The sequence below is a fragment of the Strix uralensis genome, chromosome 4 (assembly GCF_047716275.1).
Source record: "Strix uralensis isolate ZFMK-TIS-50842 chromosome 4, bStrUra1, whole genome shotgun sequence".
NCBI lineage: Eukaryota > Metazoa > Chordata > Aves > Strigiformes > Strigidae > Strix > Strix uralensis.
The window spans coordinates 46,592,642-46,617,783 of NC_133975.1; the positions used below are offsets into that span (position 1 = coordinate 46,592,642).

General features: G+C 36.3%; 2 long non-coding RNA genes across 5 annotated transcripts in view; both read right to left on the minus strand.

Moving 5' to 3' along the window:
* LOC141942717 (uncharacterized) overlaps window positions 1-6,175 on the minus strand; it is a 44,989-nt gene extending 38,814 nt beyond the window's left edge. For all 4 annotated transcript variants that reach the window (XR_012628721.1, XR_012628718.1, XR_012628719.1 and 1 more), the window contains exon 1: window positions 4,561-6,175. This is a non-coding gene — a long non-coding RNA (uncharacterized LOC141942717). The remainder of the gene's footprint in view (window positions 1-4,560) is intronic.
* Window positions 6,176-7,259: 1,084 nt separating this feature from the next.
* On the minus strand, window positions 7,260-16,014 carry LOC141942719 (uncharacterized). Its single transcript, XR_012628724.1, has 3 exons — window positions 15,932-16,014; window positions 10,452-10,506; window positions 7,260-7,442 (listed from the first exon to the last, which is right to left on the minus strand). It is a non-coding gene; the product is annotated as an uncharacterized LOC141942719 (long non-coding RNA).
* Between the last annotated feature and the right edge of the window lie 9,128 nt (window positions 16,015-25,142).

The following is a 25,142-nucleotide window of genomic DNA, read 5'->3' on the forward strand; positions in this document are numbered from 1 at the left end:
AAGAGATTGCAAATTCCAAGAGGGAATTCTTTCAGAAAAGGTCTGAGAGCTGCTTCAGAGGAGCTGAGACACTACATTAGGAGGACAGAATTCTGGTTTTACACAAAGAACAGAATGCTTCTAGCATATTTGCCATTAAAATTGTGTTTCAGCGAGTTGTTTAGGGAAATGAAAGAGCTGAAATACTCTCCTTTATATTACAGTGATTATACCATTAAACACTCAGCTCTGATTTGTCTTAATTTTTCTAATCTGACCATAAAAAAATTAACTCCAGACAGACTAGAGCAGTGGAGTTACTAGGAGGAAAGCTGATTTCCAGAACATTAGTCCTAGCTGTGATATCTAGGTCCACAGTGCCTGAAAACTATCTCTTGAGGAATCTTTGCTGGTTCATTTGAAAAGATAGTGTGTCTTTGCTCTACATCTCATTGAACTGAGGGAGGGCAGGAAAAAAACAACCACATTCAGAAGTTGGCCCCTGAATTCTTAAATATTGGGATCATTTTATATTTCTTTCAGGAGGCAGCAACTCCACACAAAACTGGTCATCTCTTTCATTTTTTTTTTCCCATTCCTTTTTTTCTGGCTCACTGATACATTTAGCAATTAGAGGTTCACATTAGGCTAAATGCCTTTTTGTTAATTACTGAAACAGTTATTGCATGTGTTTGGTATCCTAGGGTTCAGTTCAGTATGGATTGACAGTAATAAGTATCTTGCAGAGCATGTGTTTTGATATCAGCCACAATTAATTAAAGTAAAACTTTAAATAATTCTGTCATTATTATAAATACAGGGACATCTTTACAAAGATGTCAATAATGTCACATAAAACTTTGCACAAAGAAGAAGTCAATATTACAGTAGATACCACTTTCTGGTGTCTCAGCTGAAACACTGAAGACCAAAAAAAAATATAGTCATTTTTTTTCTCCTACATTCAGATTTAATCAAAATTCTTACTCTATACTGAAGCAGTGTAGTATTGTCAGTATATTTACTACATTTATACTTAACTAAATATATGAATCAAGCAAAACATCTTCCAGTTTTTTTGGCTTCTTTCCTCTCTCACAAAGAACTTGACTGAGTCCTTACTCAATACAAGGAACCTGATCCTGGGAAAAGATCAGTATTAACAATAAAAACGACTGGGTTAAGGATCCAGTTCTCACAAGGAGCTTAATCAGCTGAGGATTTTACAGTTTTTACTGTTTGCTTGAAAATCTGAAATAAAATTTGTCCTCACTGAATTTAAGGAGAGTTTTTTCATGAGATTTGAATTGAAACATCGTTTCACCAGAATTTGTCTCTTGAGATGCAGACTTCTTCAAATCACCACAGAAAAGTTGGTCTGAAACATGCACTGTAAACAATTAGCTACAGAATTCAGCACTTTGTGTTTTCTCATAAATGTGGAGACCCTACTCTAACATCTATGAAACGTTTACCTGTGCAAATCCATTGAGTTTGCACATAAATGTTTTTTTCTGCATATATGCAGATACTCCTACAAACATACATCAATTCAACAACTGTTTGTCAAATCAAAAATTCATTCTCTATTATACAATAATAGTGCACACAATTAGCAATTAGGAGGACCAATACACAAAACTGAACAGTTATGAGGAATTTAAAATTATGATAGCCACACCCTGGATAGCTCTTAGTCTAAATTTCTTTCTTCATTTATGTACTATCTAACACTATTTCTGGGCTATTTCACCCGTAAGTTGATCATTTTAATGCCAGGTACAACTAGTCCAGTTGTTTTCAAATAGGAAAGTAAAATGAGTAGCACTTACTTTTTAAGATACACTTTTTAACAAGTTTTAAAGAAGTTAAATCTGCAAGGAAAAAAATATTATAGGTAGAACCAGAGTGGGAAAAAAAATAGTATTGTCAACAAAAATAGCTGGGTTAAGGCCATAGCATGACAGTATGATTCTATCCTTTCAGAAGCTACAATTCATAAATGTACAGATAAAGCTAAAGGTGGAAGACACAAACAAGTTTAAAACCTCTTCATCAGATCATATATAAAATATATGGGTTGAGGGAATAGAAAATGTTCTTCTGGCTGGCTAAGCAGGGGAATTGCTTCAACTACCATCATTTCCTTCTAGTAGCAGAAAGAGTACTAAACATAAAACCTTACAATAGTTCCTGCAGCAATGTCAGCTGGAGTTCAAGTAGTACCAGAAACTGCTGAAGTGTCCTTTACAAGGTGAAGTTACTGTCCTGTTAATGATCTGTTGTGTTTTCTTGATAATGTCATTTGTCCTGGTTTATGCCTGACTTATACCATTATTAAGGAATAAAATCATATTTGTAACAATATAATATTTTAATACTAGTCTTTTTCCAAAAGTTCATATATTTTCAGTGAAGGAGGTCATTCTTTAGTGCTTCAATTAGGGTAGACTCTAGCTTCTGAGATGAGTTTTTTTGTTCAGATTTAATGGCTCTTTTATAGACAATTGTATCATAAATTGTTTTAACTATTCTGTTTGGTCCTTTTCTTTGTTAAGAATTATTATTGTGCCTCTGGCTTAGGAGCTTTACTTGCTAATTCTCCAGTTATCTTACATCAGTTTTAGGGCTCCACTTCCTGGAAGACTCCTAAGATTTTATGTGGTGACATTTTTCACGCTCCAACCTTCATATGTGAGGTGGCCTCTTTCCTAGTTTGAGGTGTATTGTTTAACTAGGGCATTAACATGACATACATTGAAGATCACTTTAAAAAAAATCTAGCGCACTCAGTCATTTCCTTCTAATCACCCCACAGAAGGAGCTATCAGAGCTGAAATTAGAAATAATTTTTTGGAAGTTGCATTAGATTCATGCCATTAAAGTATGCCTTTTTCTTTTCATGCAGGTGCAAAACAGTCTTTGAACAACTCTCTAATATTCTTAAAAAGTGTTTTATTCACTGGATATAATGATAAAAAAACCTCAACTGATTTGAAAACCATCATCTAGTACATTCTCTAGCTAGGACAACTAGATAGATGATAGCAAAGATAGATAGATAGATAGATAGATAGATAGATAGATAGATAGATAGATAGATAGATAGATAGAAGCCAGCTAGATAATTAAAAGCTGGCCAATGCACATGAAGGGGAAAACGGCTCTCGCAACATTTTTGCAGCCTAAAAGGTTGAAAAACACTGGGTGTTCCAATAGAAAATCCACCTAAATAAGAAGCCTTAAGAGCAACACTATTTTCTGTCCACTAGCTTCATTCATCTCCTCCTCATTTGCTTAAGTGGAAGAAGGTTGGAAATGAATAACTTTTGGTAGACTTTGAAGGAAACACCTGTTCTGATAAAACTGCTTTCAGGAAGAAGCAGGGTGGGAGACATAGCATAAGAGACCATTTCACATGATGCATAGAATTATGACTGAACTTTCCTAACAGCAAGAGAAGCTTCTGGCCACTTCTAAATTCATGACATCAGTGAAATTTCTCAAATCATTGCAACAGAAGATCAGACCCCTCATGTCTTTGGGTGTAATTACCACAATAGTATAACAGGATATACTCTGTAGAAAATAGATTGGAAAGGTCAGGGCTAGATTGCTGATTAAAAGGCTTTCCATACATTTTCACTGCATATTTTTTTCAGCAGAAATTCATTACAACTTGCCTTATCTGCTCTTAACATTCATGAAGAAGGGTAGGATTTTTTTCTACAAGCAAAACAGAAACAATCTAGAAAATATGCATATCAGATATTGTGCTTTTACATAGGTATTGGTGCAGTGGAAATAATAAAATGGCACATATTTAGTAAAAAAATAAGTTGTTTGCTTGAGGGGAGGGTATTTTTTGTTGTTGTTGTTGTCTTTTATCCCAGAAAATGCAGTCACTATCCTATTTATGTTTGGCTAGCTGACCTTACATAGTTGTTTTCCTTCATCTATCATATGACTTTTAATGGCTTGGCAGAGCACAACATTTCTAACGTATTTAGAACTATGTAAACACCCACTTCCTCTAGCTAGGATTTCTGATTGAACTTGGCTGGTATCTTTTGCAATTTCATGTGTTTATATATATATATATTTATAAATACATATTTCAAATATGGTGTAAATTCCAATTATCTTTTATCCATTAAAGCCAGTTAAGGGCTCTGAGATTAGAATCAGCTTCCTCTGTGATAATTTTTACCTTTTTTTAATGTACATTTCAAACTCAGATCAAAAAAAACCCCAAACAACATAACAAAACTTTCTGTTTTGGTACTTTCATTCTTATTACAAAGAATATAATGAAAAAAAGAATGTATGTTTAGAGGACAGAGACTACATATAACAGCCCAAGAGGTGTTTTCTTACAACTTGCTCAACAATATTCTGTAAGTACCAGGTACCATTTTTATTTAGACAGAGTCAAAAACACAGGTCTCATCTCCCTTTGGAATTCATAATGACACTTTATTTTGTTGTGGATACTTTAATTTTTTGTACAGATTTATATGCAGGGCTTTTAAAAAATTATAAATGTGTCCAATACTTTATGTACCAAGGTATAGATCTCACCTTAATAGTCTCAACTGGGCATAATGTAGATCCAAAACACCATCAGGAGCAGAAAGCAGAAATAGGATCCTAGGAAAAGAGTCAACTATTTCCTAGGTCCAGTGGTTAACATTTTTGAGCTGGAAAAGACTGCAACATATTTTAATGAGTTTAGAGCTTTGGCCAACACTCCCAAAGTGCTGTTATTCCCGATTTTACAAAATGACCGCAAAACTCTCAAAAATGGCACTAACTGCAGTGACAAAAAGTCTCCAATTGTATACTTATTTTGTTATCTTGGGTAACAAATTTACAGAACAACATTAATGGAAAAAAAGAATATATGCTATTGTCTGTGACAAGTTTGACAATGCCTGTATGCACCTAGGTAATGCTAAAAGCAGTGACCAAAACATAACATCCTGCAATAAACACCATCTATGATATTGCCTTTTGAACAAAAACTTCCTTCAGCTGAACCAATAGTTCTTCCTTGACTTTAATTTGTAGTTAAAACAAGCAAAGCTATGTCATAAATTGATTGTTTCAGTGATATTTTCACACATATACACACATACGTACACACATGTATCACAATATCCACAGTGGGACTAAATGGTACCATAGATGGCCATTGTAGCAATGGAGTGAAATCAGAAATAGTCAACCTTATCGAGACATTTCTTTTTTCAGCTGCCTTGGACCAAAACAAAGCAGCAACTGCTGTGGTTAATTCCCAGGGGAAAAAAAATCCACAAATCTGAATAACTTCAAAACTTACTGTACATGTTTCTTTGGTCCCAATTAACCCCATTGCCATAGCAAGATCAGCAGAACCAGGTAGATTCAATACAAAAAAAAAACCCACAAACTTTCTTGAGAAGGAAAAAATGAAAATAAGATAAATTTTCAAAACATATATGATAAATTTTTAACCAAATCACATTTTTTCCTAATTGTTATGTACAGGGGCATGATTTTGCAGAAGGTGAACCAGTAACTGACTGCAAAGGCAAGTGGTGAGGCACCGATTGTCTAGCTTTTACTGTACACATCTGTGCTAACACTTCTGCCAATGCAGCATTAGCGTTCATGATTCATCAACTCTCCTGGGTGGATCAGGAAAGGAGAAGGCATCTGTTTGCAACACAGTTGACAAGTGAGACTGGGATCCTGCAGGAATATTTTCAAAAATATACTCTTAAGAGGCACATATACTTTGATCCTTCCCCTTCCACCTTGACTTTTCTCCATTCTTTCCTCTCTTGCAGCATTTTACTAGCGAGTGATTTTATATCCTCACAGTAATAACAGTATGCTTTCCCAGGGTCTAGCAGTTTGTGGAAAAGCAAGTGCTTCAGCCCAGGAATAATGAAGGGAATGAACAGTATTACAGCACTGCACGGTGTCCTGCAGAGGCTCCAGAGATGTCTTATTCGGCAGTGTGCACCAGCAGCAGCACAGTATTGAGTTCAGATCAATCTGTCTTGCTTCTCAGCAAGGAAAATAGCCAGGACAGAATATCATGCTGTCACAAATTTAATCCTTTAAACTAAACTACCAGAGATACCTCTACTAGACACAGGACAGTGTACTCCACCTATCCAGAAAGTACAAGCAATCTCCTTCAACAGTACTATCTGCAAAGGTGCCACCTCCAGTACTAATGACAAGGCACTGCATAGGAGAAGTCATACCTTTCTTTCTCTTCAGTCATATCTCTTACCAACAGTACCTGTTTAGATTACCATGGCCTACTTTCTGAAAGCACTTTCTTTATCCTACTTTAATTTTTTTACATCACAGAAGACCATGGTTATCTGACATAAGAATAAGGGAACCCAATATCCAAGTAGTTCATATATTTAAGGACTTTACAAACCTTTGTTGTTTCTTTTCCATGTGTGGCTAGGATATCTTTAGAAGTAGCTCGTAAATGTTCAATAGACTTTCATTTTAACTAGTAGATACTTATTCTTCCAAATCAATTATGCATTTTTGCAAACAGTAGAAGATTTGGGAAAGAATCACATAAGTTTTGCATAGTGTGATGTGTGTCCTCCATTGGACCTAAACCCCACAGCAAATATCTTCCATAAGTGTTGGCAGGTCTAAGCTAGAGCCATTGTTCTCATCTTACAATACCTGAATAAAAATGTACTTTCAAAAACTATCTATACCTTGCTTGACAATTTTATTGTGAAAGAACAGAACAATCAAAGACATTTCCTAATAAAACTTTTTTCATATGTTAATCTCCTCTCCCCCAGCCTTTGACAGCTCATTAAGATTAGTAAGTATTGGTAGGTAAAAGTAGTTAGGAGAAGCTCACAGTTGCACCTCTGGTTTAATAGCAGATTATTTTCTCCCATGAGAATCCTTAGCCTGTTAAGGATACAGAAGCATGTGCCCTACTCAGTTTAGGGTTTGGCTTCTCTTAGGCAATGTGAGAAGGTGCAGATGGCTTTTATTGTAGTCATCTTTTCTGAAGGATGAGCTGTTACTATCAATGATGATAAAATAGTCTCATACTGTTATCTTTACCACCGTAGAGCTGTAAAAGTCAATTAGAAAAAACTGGTTACGTAAATTATGTTCTCAGTTTCTATCCCTACAGAACTCAACTGGTCAAGGAGGATGGCAGCCAGAATGAATCTTTTCTTCCTGGCAAACAGAAAAACCCTACTAAATGTGCAGTCTGCACTTACCAGACAGGGAATGTCAGATGTCAGTAAGACCACGCTGCAAACTGAAAGCCAGTAGAGAATGATCACTTGCCTTTTTGAATCACTCAAAATTCATGGTGAACAAATGGAGTCACAGACACTGAGCTTGTAAAAGCCTTTCAGATTTACACCATCATTTTTTTCTGGTTTATGATAGATATAAATATAGAATCTCACCTACAGAGAGAGAGAGAGTACAATCAGAAAACTAAAGGGATTTGCAAGAAAGACTTCAGGATGAAATTTTCTTTCCCACTGACCACTCTATAACAGACAACAGGTTATAGATGACATAGAAGCATAGAAGATTCTTTTAAGAAGCTGGTAATACTATTGAACTGCTGTGCTTTAAAACTAACAGTCCCATGTGCATACAAAGATATTCTTGAATCTATTTTTAAAAGCAAAAGTAATGAAACTCTTGGTAAATGTACAAGTTTTATATTTAATAATAAATAATAGAAAACATATAACTTTCAAATTGCAGTTAAGTGAAATATTTGCTAGCTAGTAGAGCAGGTATCAAAATTTTCAGTTTAATACCCAGTTTTACTACAGCAAGTACAAAAATCCAGTGATAAAGCAATGAAATATTAATTTATGCACATAAGCAACAAAATTTTTTATATGACTTTACCAAGAGCCCAGGCACAAAAAAGTTGTAGATATTTTTCCTACCAGTAGTATTTTATTCTAGAATATCAGCTGCTAAACATTTATTTCAAAGGTGAGGCATATCACACTAAAAACTTACACTATACATCAAAGTTTCTGGCCGAGTTCTTAGGTTTTCCATTTTCTAAGGTTATAAATAACTGCAAATGTAGTAGCTTCTACCATCTTCCTTGATTTACTTCCTTTCTCCAGTAGTGACTGCCAGTTTTTGGACACTAGTTTTAGTCATTAGATGACAAAAAAACATATGCTAGATTTATCTCTTCTATTCTTTCTCCCATATTCTACTTTTTCCACAAAATGCAACTTATAGCTAATGACATTTTCTTCATTTTAATGAAAGTGACAGGCCTAGTTGCTACCTCCAGCTTATGTGAGAGATCATGTGGCTCTAAAGAGTTTGTGTGAAAAGAGGACCTCAGTCAAAATATTGTTTGCAATTATATTACTGTAGACTTCTTACTAAGTCTGCTGAGGTGAATTAAAGAAAAACACTGGCCTCTCTCATGGTGCATCTTCTATGACACTGGCCTCATATCAGTCACCTAAAATGTCTCAGTTGTCTTAAAACTAATTTATGATTAACTTAGAATGCACACCTCCAGAAAACAGGGCTATCACAAATTTCACTTGATTTGATTCAGTGAAGCTCTGCAAGATAAACACTACATATGTGATTTTTAATTCAGATCTATTTCTAAGGCACATTGGATAGTGTTGACTCAAATAATTTACAAAGAGGGAATAAGATACATAACCAGTATGAAAGGAGAAAGATACACTTACTCACATTGCTACAGGAAAAAAACTTGAATTCATATGCTAATGTTTTTTATTTGAGTAAAAGAACTTGAATCTAGACTTACTAACTTTTCCTGAATCACCTAGTAAAAAACTGACACCCAAAGTGTTTGTCTGGCAAAACATACTTTCAGGTAGGGTGTGATTCTGAGAGAGTCTAAAAAGTCCTAGACTCTTTTAATCCTTGTAACCAGTCACAGAAGTATAACCCTGCACATAATCTAGGAAGTACAATTTTCTAAGGTGAGTCTTAGATAAGCAAAGTTCTAGAGCATAATTAATTGAGAAGTAATCTTAAAAAGTATCTGTCTTTTTGCAGAAAAAAAAATCCCTTTCAGTACATCAGGATGAGTATTCCACCATAACATGAGCACTATAGATGGAAATTCTTCTGCAAGACCATTTCCTCTCAGACTTATATTGTCTTTCAACAATTTCTACACGGTCTTGATTTCCTCCTTGTTCTTGTTGAACCCATTTCATTTTGTTTTGCAAGTATTTTGCTGACTCCTTCCCAGCAATTTTTTTCCATCCTGAAAGGATTCTATGCTGATCAGATAGGAGCAACCTAAGCTAACTTTCACAAGAGCTTGTATAATAACAGCATTTGGCTCACAGATTGTCTCAGCCTATAGCCCTGTTATGACAGCTGCTCCCATGACAAATGATAGGAGCTTACAAACAAGGCAGAGTTGCAAAGGACAGTGGATTTCAAGGAGCCATCCACTAAGTTGTTTGCAGATAGAGCAGCTATTTACAATGTCTAGCACAGTATTTACAGTGCAAAAATAGATATGAGATCCTTCAGTATTCCCTAGCCATACTGATGTTCTCATCTATTCTCACTCTTGGCTCCTCTTCTCTATCCTCTCCTCCTCATTCCCCACAACACCCACACATAAGCACACATAAAACTCTCTTCTGTTTGGAAACACTTTTCTAGGAAGTTTCATGAGGATAAATTCTGGGTAAAGACACAAGATACAAGAAAGTAATTACAGGAATAATAAGAAGAGTGCTTGTTAATTGTTTGTTGCATTGGTGTTGGATTACAATGAAAACTTTCTACTACTTCCTAACTACAGTACCATTTAATTTATAGGTGTAATAACAAATCTTCTGACATGAAATACAATCTAATTTCCATGGAGTAATTTATTCTTAATGTTTTAACTACCGTACTGACTATATTTTGACCAAGTCTGTACATATTGTTCATAACTGAATGATAAAAAAATAAAAATTTCTAAATTGTCAGCTAGTTTATACACATAAATCTTCAACAGGAAATGCTACATCTATACACGAATGACCTACAGTCCAAAGAAAGTTTTAACAAAAAAAAACCTAAAATCACTGATTGGTAGTTAAAATCCTAGAACAGCCTTGAAAGTCTGAAAAACTTGTTTCCATTTACTATACTATAAGCTGCAAAACAAAACATTACTTGGGTCTGAGAAACACAAAGTGGTCAGATAATCTGAGAACTCAATAGGTCTGCAAAACTTCCCCCCTTTAGGAAACACTTGCTAGGATTTAATCTTGCCCTTTCATCTATAATTTACTATATCTCAGACTAAGCAAATGCAATATTATTTTCCAAGCACAAAGAGATTTCTAAAATGTGATCAACCACAGGATTTCATTCTGTTTAATTATACGAGTAGTCACTCAAGGTGAATGACACAGAACAAAGAAAAAAATCCTTACATTTCTGCACTTCACGAAAGGACAAGGAGATATCTCGAAGATGACCAAAAGTATCCTAAGGACAAAAAAGTCTTAGTGTAAGTCCTTACTTTCCATACTTGAGTGACATATTGATTTCCCTTTCAAAGCTTTCAATTTTCTAGTCACTGAAACAGAATTAGAGATATTTGCACATTGACATGATGATTATTCATATACCCTAACTTTAAGAGTCTATCTGAGGCTGAAATTAAGATATTAGTCTCCTTAGACCTAGATTGCAGTCACTGGAGAAAAGGTCATTGTTTTGTAGAATTCAGAGAAACAGAATGAATCTCCTATTCTGAACATCTGGAGAAGTGAAGAACAAGTCCCAGTGCTGCAGGAAGTTTAGGGAGAGCAGCCTAACTTAGCCAGCCACAGTGGTGATGTGAATATATCCCCATTATTTTCTTTCCTCACAGCATTTTACATAACCAAATGCTTTTGTCAGCATACCCGTGACCTCAAAGACCAGACCGAGAGAAGCTGTTATTGACCACTGACATTCACAAATGTGGCACAGCAGTACAGATATGGGAAATTTTCGTGATAACTATATCTTTTCCTAATGCAAAATTAAAAGGAAGCAATAGCAAAATGTTCTGTGGAAAACTCTCTGCTTAGACCAAGCTCTCTAATTACATCATTTCAAATCAAAGTAAGAACAGCCAGCAGCTCAGGTTCAAGTATCTACACTGAAGCAGTTGGAGTATAGTCTTGGTAGATTATGGCATATTCCAGGTAGGTAGAGTTACTCTCTTCGGACCAATGCATAGTTAATTACCTATAGAAAATAAAGAACAGCTTGAAAACAACATATCCCAGTACAGTCGATTGCATGGTAGGAATGATATTCATCTATGATGTGGACTAAACATACAAATCAAATCTTGACTTTCAGCCTGGCAGAAACTTTAATTAAAGAAGCATCTAGTTTTCTAGGTGCAGCTAATCGTATAACTAATGCAATTAATAAGTACTAGAGAATGCCTCCACTGCTCAAACGTCTCTGAAAGCATTATGTAGGAAATGAGATATTGCCTGATAATGCATTGTTAAAGGCAGAAAAATATGGTAACTCATAACATAGATTCCTTGCATAAACTGAAAGGAAACCAGATTACTTGGTCTTAATACAGACAATCTAGTTAACTTTCAAGAGCTGTGGTACCGTGAAAAATATTTCTCCTCTTTCAACATTTCAGGCTGTCTGTACAAAAAGCCATGAAATTGTACAGATGGCAGAGTTTCACCTTGCACTTGAAGGCAGCACAAGATCAAGGGGAAAGGATTTATCTGTGGAGAGTTTTGTATGCTCTCACATGCTGGTGTTTTTTCTCACACACAGACAACTGGTACAGTGATCAGTAATGACATTTTTTTCTGTACCTTCTTATCAGGCATTCTCAAATCATCAGAAAACCTGGTGGGATCTTTTCCCTAATCACAGCCAAATTTGAGTGACCATTTCCCCACTGTATTTCATTTGCAACTGTAAGTTAACCTTACATTAATTTTGCACATCATCTCATGTGGCCTCATCAGGACTTTGGATGGCATTGTGACTTAGACTTGTTTACTGACCATACTCTACCCCAGACTACAAATCACCACTGAAAATGCCAAGTCCTTTTCTCCCTGGTGCATATACCAGAGCACAAATCACTTACAGATTCACCATGCTGATACACAAAAAGTCTTAAATGTGTTTTGAAAAGTAAATTACAGCAACACTGATTGTCCTTTGACTTCCAGCACTGTAAATCAAAAATAACTCTATTTTAGTCAGTTATACTACACAGATATAAAACTGGCCTAAGAGAACTGAAATTAAAAAACCCCACATGTTCTCTCCCACATCTCTGTGTGTGTGTGTAATAAATCACCTGGAAATGCCATGTTTTACCATAGGTTCTAAGGTGAAAGCCTCTTTTATAGCAAACAACACCAAAGTGCTATCAAAGCACTGCTGACATGTTTAGCCCAACAGAAAGAATTATCTGTTGTTTATGGATTTACTATAACAAGGAAAAGTATTAAAATTATTATCTCTTCATAATTGATTATGTTACAACAGACTCTCCCAGGGTGCATTAATATTGAGGTAAAAACCATATGTAAGTTTCTCGAGAATTTCCTGGTATTAAAAATCCTGCTGGAACAATCAGAGAGGCAGAATGGGATGCAGTATGTTCTTCAAAATAGTACATTTAGCTGCCCTGGTTGTGTCTGTGCTACTAGCATTTTCAGATACACAATGACAGTGTGTAGCTAATTGCAGTCATTGGCACAAGTCCAGCCAAGGATTTTGTCAAATGCTTTTTTTTCCATTAAATGAGCAACAAGAAGTAATGCGAGTTCAGAAAGTATCTGGCATTTATGCAGATAGGTTTTTGTGCTTTGCTATTTGCATTTTTTCTCTCATAGGTGGTGCTATAGCAACGGAAGGTGTGGTAACTCCCAAAAAAACAGAAGAAAAAGCACAGTATTCACGTTTTTAAAACATTAGCAAGCAAGCAAAAGTCCCAATCAGATATATTCATTTTTAAAATTATACTATTTTTTATAAAGAATTAGACTAATTTTTAAGAACTGCTTTCATAATAATTATGCACCTTTTGTTCATTATTTTAGCCACTAAACCAGAGTTAAATCTATATGTCAGTTCATCTTGGCCTATATTTGCAGAGTAATTAGTGAATTGAAGTGTTCTGATGCGGCTTTTCATTTGAAAAAATTTAATGGTCTTCCAAGACTGACAGGCAAAACTGGGGATCTCAGACTTGTGGTCATTTCTGTGGGAAAAACATAAGGGAAGACTAAAGGAGCAAATTTGGTTTTCGTTTAGAAAAAAAACTTTTTACTTTGTTAGGGAGTAGATAGAATTATTTACCTTGCAATGTTTATGGAAGACTACTAATAAAACCAAGAAGTACATCTTTGTAAAACTCACGAATATAAAAGGGAAATGCAAAGCATTGCTACAGAAGAGCTGAACGCCCATACAGAGATGGTATGTTACTAATCCCTAGGAGGGCTTTGATACTAAATCGGTTGTACAGAATCAACCATCTCTTCAAACACAGCTATCATGGAGGGAAGAAAATCTTAAATGCTTAAATGAGAACTCATAGAAAAGCATAAAGGATCACAGCATGCTTACAATTTGCAATTCCAAATCTTTTCACACCTCCTAAAAGCAAAACTCTGCAGCATCCAGACTGATAAAGTGGAAGGAAAGCAAATATAAAATGCAAAGAGATCGTTAGGATAATGACTTCATTTGAACAATTTGGTGAACAGATCAATGATTTTTTTAAATTATAAATTAAGTCAAGGCTGCATAACAAAGTGAAAAGTGACATGAGAATGCAGAACTCTGTCAGAGCTGATATTGTCAGGAAGGCAGAAAGAAAGACCAAAACTGCCTGAACTTTCAAAAATGAATATGACAAGTTATATTTATTAAGAGCATTAATGACCCATTCGTCATTCTACCACCAACTCAGCAGGGAGTTCGAATCTTTATTTGACATACTGAAACAATAATGACTAAAGACATTCACAGCTTTTACTGTTGTTGTTCTTATCTGGTATTGAATGGGAACAAGTATAAACTTTGCATGTGAAAAGAAGGATAGTAGGTAAGGAAAGTAACTGAACTGACCCACATTTTATGCAACTGGAGGCAAGGTCAGTGTTTCATTTCACCCTTCTGTTTAAAAATATATATGCTGAATTATTAATACCATACATGGTGATGTTGTCGCTAGAGTTGTGTAAGTAAAGTATGCAGAAGTTGTGAGTACTGGGCATCATCCAAACAGGTATTTGGTTCAACCTCTAGTTCAACATGTCTTATTACCAGAAGAAGGTAGAAAATTAAGTCAAAGTTGTGTCAAATAAACAAGAAGAAAATTGATATCAAGTACTATTTTAAGACAATAGAACTATTAGAATCACAACCAGTTTAACTAAAAGACTGCAAAATCCAGTGACAATTCATAATCCACTCTTGTCCTAAAAGACATAGATAGGTTACTTTACCCTTAGAAGGGTCCTGGTTTAGCTAGGATAGGGTTAAGTTTCCCCAGCAGTGGGGGGAAGCTCTAGCCAGGTTATTCATATACCATGCTGACATCACGTCCTGGCGCCAGAGCGCGGGAAGAATCAGTGACCATGTGGGTTGGCGCAGCCGGTTCTCTCACTGCTGTATCGGTACATACCTTGCTCTGTTCATTGTTATCACTGTTATTGTTATTGTTGTTGTTGTTTGTTGTGTTGCAGTTGCACTGTTGTATTAAACCTCTCCTTATCTCAGCCCCGGGGCTTTGTATTTCACTCCCTTTGTTGGGGAGGGGCAGCGGCCGCGTGGTCTTGGATCCTGGCAGCGACTAAACCACCACGGAAGGTTAGCTAATTACTCAGAGGCATTTCTGGGGGTTTTGAGCTTATACACATGGAGAAATTAAAATACAGTGATAACACCCATATAAATTGGAAAAAAAAAAGTTGTAGCTGACACTTCTGTGGTGTTAAGTACCTCTGAAAGCATGTCTAAGAGGAAGGTATATCTATTGCTTGGTCAGCAGAATCATAAAAAATTGTAAACCCAACCAAATAAAACTTCAGTGTAATCATGAAAGTTTGCCATGGGGCTCAAACCATGAGATTTCTATGCCTTTTTGGAAAAAAATAAGCTTTTGAGAAAATTAGTTTAAAGTCCTTCCTGTCAAAGGAATTTATTATAAGCCTGATAAGTTGGACTGCTCTGCTTATAATGATATTTCATTCCTTTCTTAATGTTTTCCAGCTGACTGCATGAAGATCAAATATTAGGACCAATAAAACCTACAATAAAAAGTTCATAAAGAAGCAATCTGCTATCAAGAAACATTAAGTATGAAGCAATGCATGACAACATTCCACGCCCTTGCAGGACAGGGAGACCACACAGGCCTATGCCAACATGTAAAAAGAAAATCTATTCTGACCAATGATAAGGGACAGCACTACGGCCTGCTCATACAATACCTGATATACATGGAAATAATACTGGCCTGACCAAGAAGAACCAGAAAGTTCTGTCAAAGGATAGTGTGAGCAGTGTGTGGTGGTGCTGACCCCCTGGGCCAAGTTACCATGTCGGGAGCCAGCCAATATTATGCTATTGTCTTGGCTACAAGTGCAGTGAGCTGAGATGATCTGGCACTTTCTTGTCATTTATACAAGTGCAGTAAGTTGGGATGCTTAGGGACAACTTGATCATACCCAAACCCCTGCTGCCTGACAGTGAGTTTGGATGATTAGGCCCTCCCTGACCATACCTGGAACTCCTGTTGCCTGGGAACAGTATGTATAACTCCTGTGTCCTGGATCGTAGCCTGCTCTGGAAGGTACCATAATTACCTGACAAGAATTGTGGCTGAAATGAAGAATTACTGACCAAACTCAGTTACCTTGCGATCCTAAATGAGACCCTTTGACCTCTCCAGGATCGCAGCAGACTGTGACCCAGTATCTCCCTCTCAGCTGGGATGCCTCTCAGAGCAGATTTTGCAAGGATCTTGAAGAATAGATTTCACAAAGACTTCCAAGATCATCCACTGGTAGATGCTGACAAAGGGAAAGGGTTTAAGATTGTCTGCTGACAAACACTTATGAAGGAAAATAGTAATTCATTACGATTAGCTTTTGCAATATTTCAATGATCAATTGTTACCAATAATTTACTATCATAGGTTAACCTTTATATCTCTCTGTGTGTGTTCATGTGTGTTTGATTTGGGAAGCCCTATAGTGTTGATTATAGCAAATGTTATTAAATCACCCTTAATAATCAGCCAATGACTAAGTGTTGTTAAAAATCATTCAACCTAATCCTGCGTTTTACTGTAATAGCGTTGATAAATCTTAAATTGCTGCTACCTCAGAAAACTGTGTATGAACCATAATCACTCATTCCTCAACAAATTAGCATAACAAGTCAACAAGATATTTTCCTTACCATTTATATCAATTCCATTAGACAAACCATTGACCAAGTCTGGGACTAGATTTGGATCTAGCTGCACCTAGACTCCTCTCTGAGAAGGAGTTTAGAAAGCAAGGGTGGCCAATCTGAACTTCGTGACTCAACAGGAGGGTCTTCTTACCCTTTATATTCCTTTCACTAGGCATAAATCATTGATCAAGCCTGGGACTAAGACTGGATCTAGCCTCACCTGGCCTTCTCTCTGAGAACAAGTTTAGAAAGCAAAGGGGTCCAGTCTGAACCTCGTGGCTCAACAGAAGAGTCTCACTTACCTTTTTACATCTTCAGTCCCTGTATAAATCATTTAAAATCAATCCTAACTTAAATTTCCTTTATATATTTCTTCTATGTAGTAAATAATAGAACGAACCCTACCACTGAAGTTTGTTAAGTCACTCTCACAAATTCACATTAAAATCACTTTTGCTAATACCTTTGACAGTGATTCTTTAAATGTTCTAAACCTCTCATCCACAACACAGTGTTAACATACATTCCACCTGCAGCTCCAGAAGATTTTCAGGTGACTGGGTGAAAATAGATGGAAAGCAAATATCAGAAAGTCAAACAACAAAAAGTTAGGAAAGTCTGTAATTAAGGCTGCACGTTTAAATTCATTCATCTGTCTACTCTGTATTTCTGAATTACGATACATTTAATTATATAATTACATACATTTCACTCATTCAATAAATAGCAAGTCACTGCTTTGAAGAGAACGATCTTGGTTTCATTTCCTTCAGGAGCTGGAAGGATTATGGCAAATCAAATAAGATACTGCACGAGAAGAAAGAACAATCATATGGCTTAAGAATTTTTACACTCTCCTGGAATATTGGATTTTACCCTGTCTCTGAAAGAAAGCTCCTGGAGGAATCTGGACAAAATGCTTCAAGTGAATCTTTTAGAAATCCTAACTAATCAGTCCCCATTATTTGGACATAGAAATTTGAGACCTGATGATAAAAATTGCAAACCCACTAAACACTTACTTGTGAAAACTATGTCAGTGGGATTTGATTGTATAAAATTGAATGTCAGTGTTTTGATTTTAAAAAATGTTCTGTCCAAACAAGTACCATGCAAGATTCTGAAATTTTCTGAACTAGAAATATCACTCCATGCACCCTGGATTAGCAGACAAAATAACTAATGTTTCATGTACTTTAATAAAGTTGATAAAATGGAGCCAATATTATATACTTACATCATATAAAAAAACATATGAATAAATAGAAATTCTCTCTTCAGAACAGGGCTTAAATATCATTCAGTACTTTAGATTGGGTTTGCATATTGAGAAACAAAGATAAAATAAAATATTGAAGCTGAGTGTCTGCTGCTTATCCTGTGCACTGAACAAGTCTTGAGGATGGGAAATCCAACATGTTATCATGCTCATGCCTTCTGCTTCAACAGTTTTTCTAAGTAGAAAGTGGCTGATAGACTTAAGGTATTAATAATGATTCCATTCAGTGCATCTCTTGATACACACAGGATGAGTTAACAATCCCTTCTTATCCTTAAGGATTCCAAATTGTTTACTATCCACTCTACTCTCTAATTTTGCTTCCAGCCAGTCTTACCAGCATACAAACTTATTTTTGTAGACTCAAATGACATAGGCTAAGAGACTTGGTGCTTGTTCAGTTTTAAATTTTTTAATTTCTCCTTAATTTTCTTAATATAGTTCAGTTAGACGTCAAAGAAACATGCAATGAACAAGCCATAAAGATGCAATCTGTACTGTTTATTGGACCAGGCTTACAGTAATTTGGAATATGAACTGAATGCTAAAAAAGTTAAATTGTCTGTAACAACAATTCAAATTACTAACAGTATTTTACCTAGAAAATTGAAAACTATATATGTATGTATATGAATTCATAATATAAGATGTTTTCTACTTCGAAGGAATGCTTCAGATTTGTTTTCCTCAGGCGTAAAATTGCCACTCCTGAATATTTTAAATAGTTGTGGGGAAGCTAACAGAGCCCAAGGTTAGTGAGCTTCACACACATGCACACGCACACATAAATAAAATAGTGAAACATATCACTTCTCAATTATAAGCTAAAGTTATTCTCATACTTATATACTTATACTGTGGTAATGTATGATACCACAATCTTTTCTATCTAAAAAAAAAAAAAATCTGGATTATTACAAATTGTTGAAATAAGATAACATGGATCTGGCTGATTTTTGATCAGAAATCTTAGTGAGTTCTGACAAGAAGTTTGATCCATATGATTTAATTTTAATAGAAATCTTTTACTGGCTTATACAGGAATTTTGGTTCAAATTTAAATCTAGATCAAGATATGGCAGTTGATAGAAACTGCACAGAATATTAATATACTGCACATTGACAGTGTGTTTGTTCCTGATGTAAACCAAATTTGCTTCAGTTTTTTACCAGCTGAGAATCTGACCAAAATATGTTGACAAACATTGAATTCATGCTGGGAGCCATCCACATACACCCATGACTTATGCTGTTGATACAGGTATGCTATCTTTCTTACAGGAAAAATACAGGGAAAAAAGATCAAATAATTGCAAACTTTTTCTTAGTTAAGTTAAAAAAACAAAACAAAACAAAACAAACCAACAATACCTTATGCTACATTCTTCTCTTGTTTCATTCTCTTGTTTCCTATTTCAGGTTATGTGTTGAGGAACAAGCATACCTGATTACATGCAAGTAGGAATTTAAAAAAAAAAAATCTTTCCTGTGCAATAACACATAAGCACTCCTTGTGTATTTGCATAAAGGTCCCTGTGGAGCAATCTGTACTCTGGATCTACTATTAATCTACTTTGATCTGAGAGCTAACACACTTGGCTCACCTATGAGTTATCTCTTTCTCACTCAGATGTCAGTGGTGCCAACTTCCTGGAAGAATTGAGTCTCCTCCTTGCCTGAAACAAGTCTAAACCTAGCCTGGAAAAAAACATTGCTGCCAAGGGAACCTGTGGATGGGCAATAAAGGTATGGTTTAGTGCAGTCTAGGATTTAAACACTTCAGTGTTGCACTCTTCTGTTTCCCAGTAAACAAACCTGAAAGAAGGGATTCCTTGAAGTAATACAAGGTGAGTATCATATAGAAAAAAACCCAAACTGCTACTCCAGAGTTGTGACATACTTCCAGGCAACAGGTAATAGACTACTCCAGGTCCAGGTGGACCTGTCCAGGATAATACTGTCAAGACATGTCCCTTAGGAGGTACTGATACCTCCTGGAGAAAAAGAAGGAAACATTAGACTGGGAACTATGTAGAGCTAAGGAAAAAGGACAAATTCAATTAACCCCTGCCAGAGAGGGTGTATTTTCCCTGTTGCTTCATTAGCAGTTATATCACTTTCAGTGTATATTGGCAGGACTTCAGCATAGGAGATTTTGGTAGGCAGTGGCCAGTTTTTGCATCACATTACCTTCTCAGCTCTAAAGCAGAAAGCCAACAGAGTAGTTTATAATAATGGTGGGAATAAAAGCAAGCCATATGATGCAGAGTCATCTACTGTAATCTTGATTTGTAGAACAATTAAATGCATTTCTTCACTTGACATTTGTTCCCTGGCATATATTTCGTATTGCTCTGCCATGCAGCAGAAAAGTATATCCAGATTTCACTGCATCTGGGGTATGGTCAAATGAAAGCAAAGTGAAAATTGTAGATGTAGAAATGAAAATCAACAGCTGAAATAAAACAACAGAAGTATTACACTGAAATCATCACCAGTTGGAGGCTTGGTGGCTGCTGTGGGATGAGTAATCACAAAGTCTAACACAACAATAGACACCCTTACTCTCTGAGACTCTGTCAATGCAGTGAAATACAAGCATACTCAGAAACGTTTCCTGATCAGATTAAATTCATTAGTGTAGCTGTAACCTCAGTGTATCACCTATGAACCATGGCCAAAAGACTGAAATCTTCTTGCATTTGTGCAAGTTTTAGCTAGTGTTGAGGTGTAATAATAGGCATTGTACAAAACTTTGAGGTCCAGAAATTATGCTTATTCAGAGAATCTGTCTTATTCAGTTCACTATCATCTTGATTACATGTTGTGTCATAGGACATGGCTATAATATTCAAACAAACAAATAAACAAACAAACAAATAAAAAACCCCACCAAAATTCAGAGTTACCCAAGTTGGCACTGACTGCACAAGTCAATTAGAAAGAGTACTGTGATGGCACTGGCAAAACTGTGACTGGGGGTGAATGCCCCTGCTCTGGAAGTACATCATTTCAGTGCACGTCACTGGCAGCAGATCAGGCACCCCTCCACAGAGAACTGTGTTGGTTTAGGCGGAGCGAACAACACATACAGCTGGCTTGAAGCACATACTCCCAGCTAGCTTGGAGCATCTTTGCACTGTGCTGCTAGGATGTTGTGGGAGAAAGGCAAGTCGACATCGGCCTGTCAGGTCTGCGCAGCCCCTGAGAAGCAGCAAGGATTTGATGAGAAACAGGCCTTGGGAGAAAGATAAGAAATGGCCGAGTTGTGCCAAGGTGGCAGGGAAAAACAACGGACAGCTGCAACACTGAACTGTGGAAAGTTACCACTGCATGAACAGTGCGTGAACAAGAAGTTGATTGGTCTGCACAGTGCGTGTTAGAGTGGTCTTATGCTGATAGGAGAACAGGTAGATAGCTGTCTAATTGCTGATCTGCTAATTATGAAGTAAGAGCTTTAATCATAGCATAAGTATGTACTATTGTAATAATAAAGGGTCTTTCCTTCTGCACTTCATGAAGAGTCCGTGCCTCAATTGTCACAGTATGCCCATGGTTTCCTTACAATCTTCATCTTGCCTATAACTGTCATTCTCATTGTTTCTTGAGAGCTCCAGGAAGGCTCAAGACATTTCAAAAGTTTTATTCCAGTTTCTTGGAGGCAGGGAACTTCTCTGTGTCCACTAAAATAGGTTCCTGAATATAAGTGAATTTTCTGAAAATCAGGGGGTGGATTTATTAGGCACTACTCTCCACTTCAACTTTATAACGTGAACTTCCAGGGCTGTGTCACAGAGAGTTTGCATCCTGAGATTACTTACTCCGTCTATCCTCACATAGGCCATGGTAGTAGAATAAAGGTTACATTACCTCTGCGTATGCTGTGCAGTAATGTGATCACTATTAGAGCACTACACCCAGGTATGACCTTCACATTTCAGGAAGAATATCATTAAATTGGAAAAAATTCAGAGAAAACCCCAAGAACAATTAAAGAATCATAAACTTTGGGTTATAGAGAAGTTAAGAAGTTCATTCAGTTTAGTTCATTAAAGAGAAACATACAACCTGGATATAAAAGTCAAAGAAACCAAATTCTTAAAGATATCTATTCTATTCCTCAAATCAAGATACAACGGGATCTGTATAAATTCTGGATTAAAATTTAATATTTGCTTATTCATGGGTTGGTTGTTTTTTTTTTAACAGACAGTGCAATCAGCCATTGGGATAGTTTACGTTGTACATCAGTGAAAATAAGACACTCAAGACTTGAGGGTATTTTTCTAGAAGCAGCATCTACTCACCATTGTGGATCCTCCAGTCAGAAATAATTCACAGAAGGTCTATAGCTTCTGCAGCAAAGGGATTCACAGCAAGAGGATCATGATGGTTCTGACATTTTACCTCAAAATTTATTAAACTAAATAGTAATAAAGAAACATTTAAAATTTTGCTGAGGTCTCCAGAATGGTATACAAATACATCCCACAGTACAAAACAACCCCATGATTTTCTGTTACTTTTCCAGAATGCCACCTATACAAGGTAATAGAGGTTCAGTATCTGGGCTTCAGAGTACTACAGCTTTGTGTAAAACAGAGATAATAAAGCTGTGAAACAACTTACTACATTTCATAATTTCCACCAGTATATTAGAAATTTCAGTAAGGAAAACTAAGCAAACTACCAGCAATTTTTGTATCCTCTTTTTCTATCCATGAGCAAACAGCCAAACTGAAATAAATCCAATTAATCTTACTTGTGAAATAACCTGTGAATTTCTCTCTGTGAGAAACGTTCAAATGTGTTTACTTGTGGGGGCACTCTGGCTTTGAGCACTTGTCTAATATATTTCTTACATGCCTGCAAGAAAACCTGTATTAAAGTAATTCTAATGTGCCTAGACAGATACGTGGGGTTTTGTTTCTTTTTTTTCTTTTTTTTTTTTTTTTCCAATAGTTGACATCTCCAGAAAAGCTCATTTTGGAGCATTCCCAAAGTACTTTCTCAAGCAACATTTAAATGGCCTCTGACATTTTTGAAGATAGTGGGTTTTTTTGTGAAAAGTGGTAAAACTCCCTCTTTTGGTATGCAGCTGCAATCAAGAACTTTTACTCACCATAAAACATGTCAAAATAATGGATGGCATTCCCAGTAAAGAAAATTAATTTAAACAAGTCAGGTAGAAACATATACCTTTCTGCAGAGAAAAGATTCTTTGAGACATTCAGCTTATTTATTGCCTTCATAGGAAACCATACTACATAATTGTTTGGGACTGGTTTATTTTCCCAGCATATGCCTTTGAAATAAAAAAAAATTCCAATACTTCCACCAATAATGTTGCTTCTTTCAACCTGTGTGCAAAAAAAAAATCCCTTTTGACTTCCAGCTGGCCTATTAGTTAACCAGCACAGCTTATTAGAAAATCAATAACAACATGCCATTGCTGATACACTTCCCATTTACGAATGTGAATATACAGGGATTCCAACTACTTCATTACTGAATTTATTTGTTGGAAAGATTCTTCAGTGAGTAATGCATTAGGCTGGCGTGAAGTCTCTCAGCTCCGCATGTGCAGAACACAAATAAAAGTGGGAATGAGGAAAAGCTGCTTACTACCTTTCTAGTTCTTTATTTATCAGACTCTTCATTATTGTATGAAACATTAACAAAACACAGTATTAAAAACCCACACATATTTCTATATAGTTTAATACATCTCCCTCTAACAATAGAAATAAAGCAACAAAATTCACCCACCCTAACTCTTGTAATCGCTGGCAGTATCAATTTTGTGTGTTACTGAGCTCAATAACATGAGACACACAACTACCTCAGGTATTATAAAACACAAAGGAGGACAACTCTGGTCAGATAAAGACATTGTTAATACTCAATAGCAACAGAGTAATTCTAGCCAAACTAATGTTCTCCTAGCTGTTGCAGTAATCTTTTTCAAAAAAATTCTCTAATGCCACTACATCAAAAATGAAAGCAACCTTGACTCTTAGATTAGACATACTTTGAAAAGACAGTAAGGCGGGTTTTAAGGTCTCATAAACAATTCAGGTGCCAGACAAAACAATGACAGTTACTCAACATGTTTTAAGTGTTATGATATCAGTAACCAATTTGGAAGATCTTAGAATCAGAGAGTGATTTAGGTTGGAAGGGATGTCTGGAGGTCAAGTAGTCAACCCCTCACTCAAAGCCAAATTGATAGGATCAGACTGCTTGCGGCCATGTCCAGGCAAGTCTTGGGCTTCTCAAGGATAGAAGTCCTAGAACTTTCCTAGGCCCTTGTGCCAGTGCTTGACCACCCTTGTGGTAAGAAAAGCTTTCCTTTATATTCCTTTTCCAGCTGTTAACTATCACTGGCAGCAGCAAGCCACCAGAAGAGGTTCCTAGAAAATGCAGCTCCCAGATATTTCCTGAGGCAGGAGCCTGCAAACTGCTGTGACAGCTGCTCCCTCCCCTTTAACTACCTCTGCTGTTTTCCTATGTTGCATGAGAAAAAAAATACCAATAAGGGGCACAGTGAGACTTTCAAATGCAGGATGCTATTGACTAAACTTTCATTTTATGTATTTGCCTAAAGTTGTTTGTCATTATGCTTAACTGAAAAGCATCTTGTCTCAAAAGCGGGTCTCTGGACCTGTTGATATTGTAGCTACTTTTGGTTCTCTGTAAGCTCAACTTTTTCCTGAAGCAGTTTGTATTTTCTTTATATGATTTTCACAGACAATAGCAGAGTAGACATGGTACATTGCTGCCTAAGCTGAAAGATTTCTGTAACATGTAAGCAATGCCTCAAAATAACTTTCTCACCTGTACTTAGCAGCAATCAATTCAGTGATGTAAAGAGCATTTATGTGGATCTGGACACTGACAGAAAAATTATGGGGCTGTACTGTCTTTGCTGCAGGACTAACACTGAATGCAGAAACTAACATTGAAATTACTAGGGGGGGGAAAAAACAAACCAAACCAAAACAAAAACAAACCAGTATAATTGTATTTAGATTTTTGTCACAAATAAAATGCCCAGAAAATTCTGATCAGGGTTCTTCTGCCCACCCATTTATTCAGGTCCCAGCACTCTGGATGTGTATATTCTCAGTTTAATTTTGTCACTAGGTGTTGGAACATTGTTTCTTCTTTTGACCTCTCTGACACATTCCCTGACCGCTGGCACTCCCTCTTTTTCTTCTTTACAAGAAGCAGGAGATCCACAACCCAAGTATTGTATGTAGGCCAGGTTACAAGGCTGATCCCTCAAGGTTTACTAGGACCTTAAATTATTCTAGTCATGTGACGATATTGTGTTAGAGCTCAAATCTTCAGTGATACTTCAAGTAAAGTAAACAAGTGGGATTTG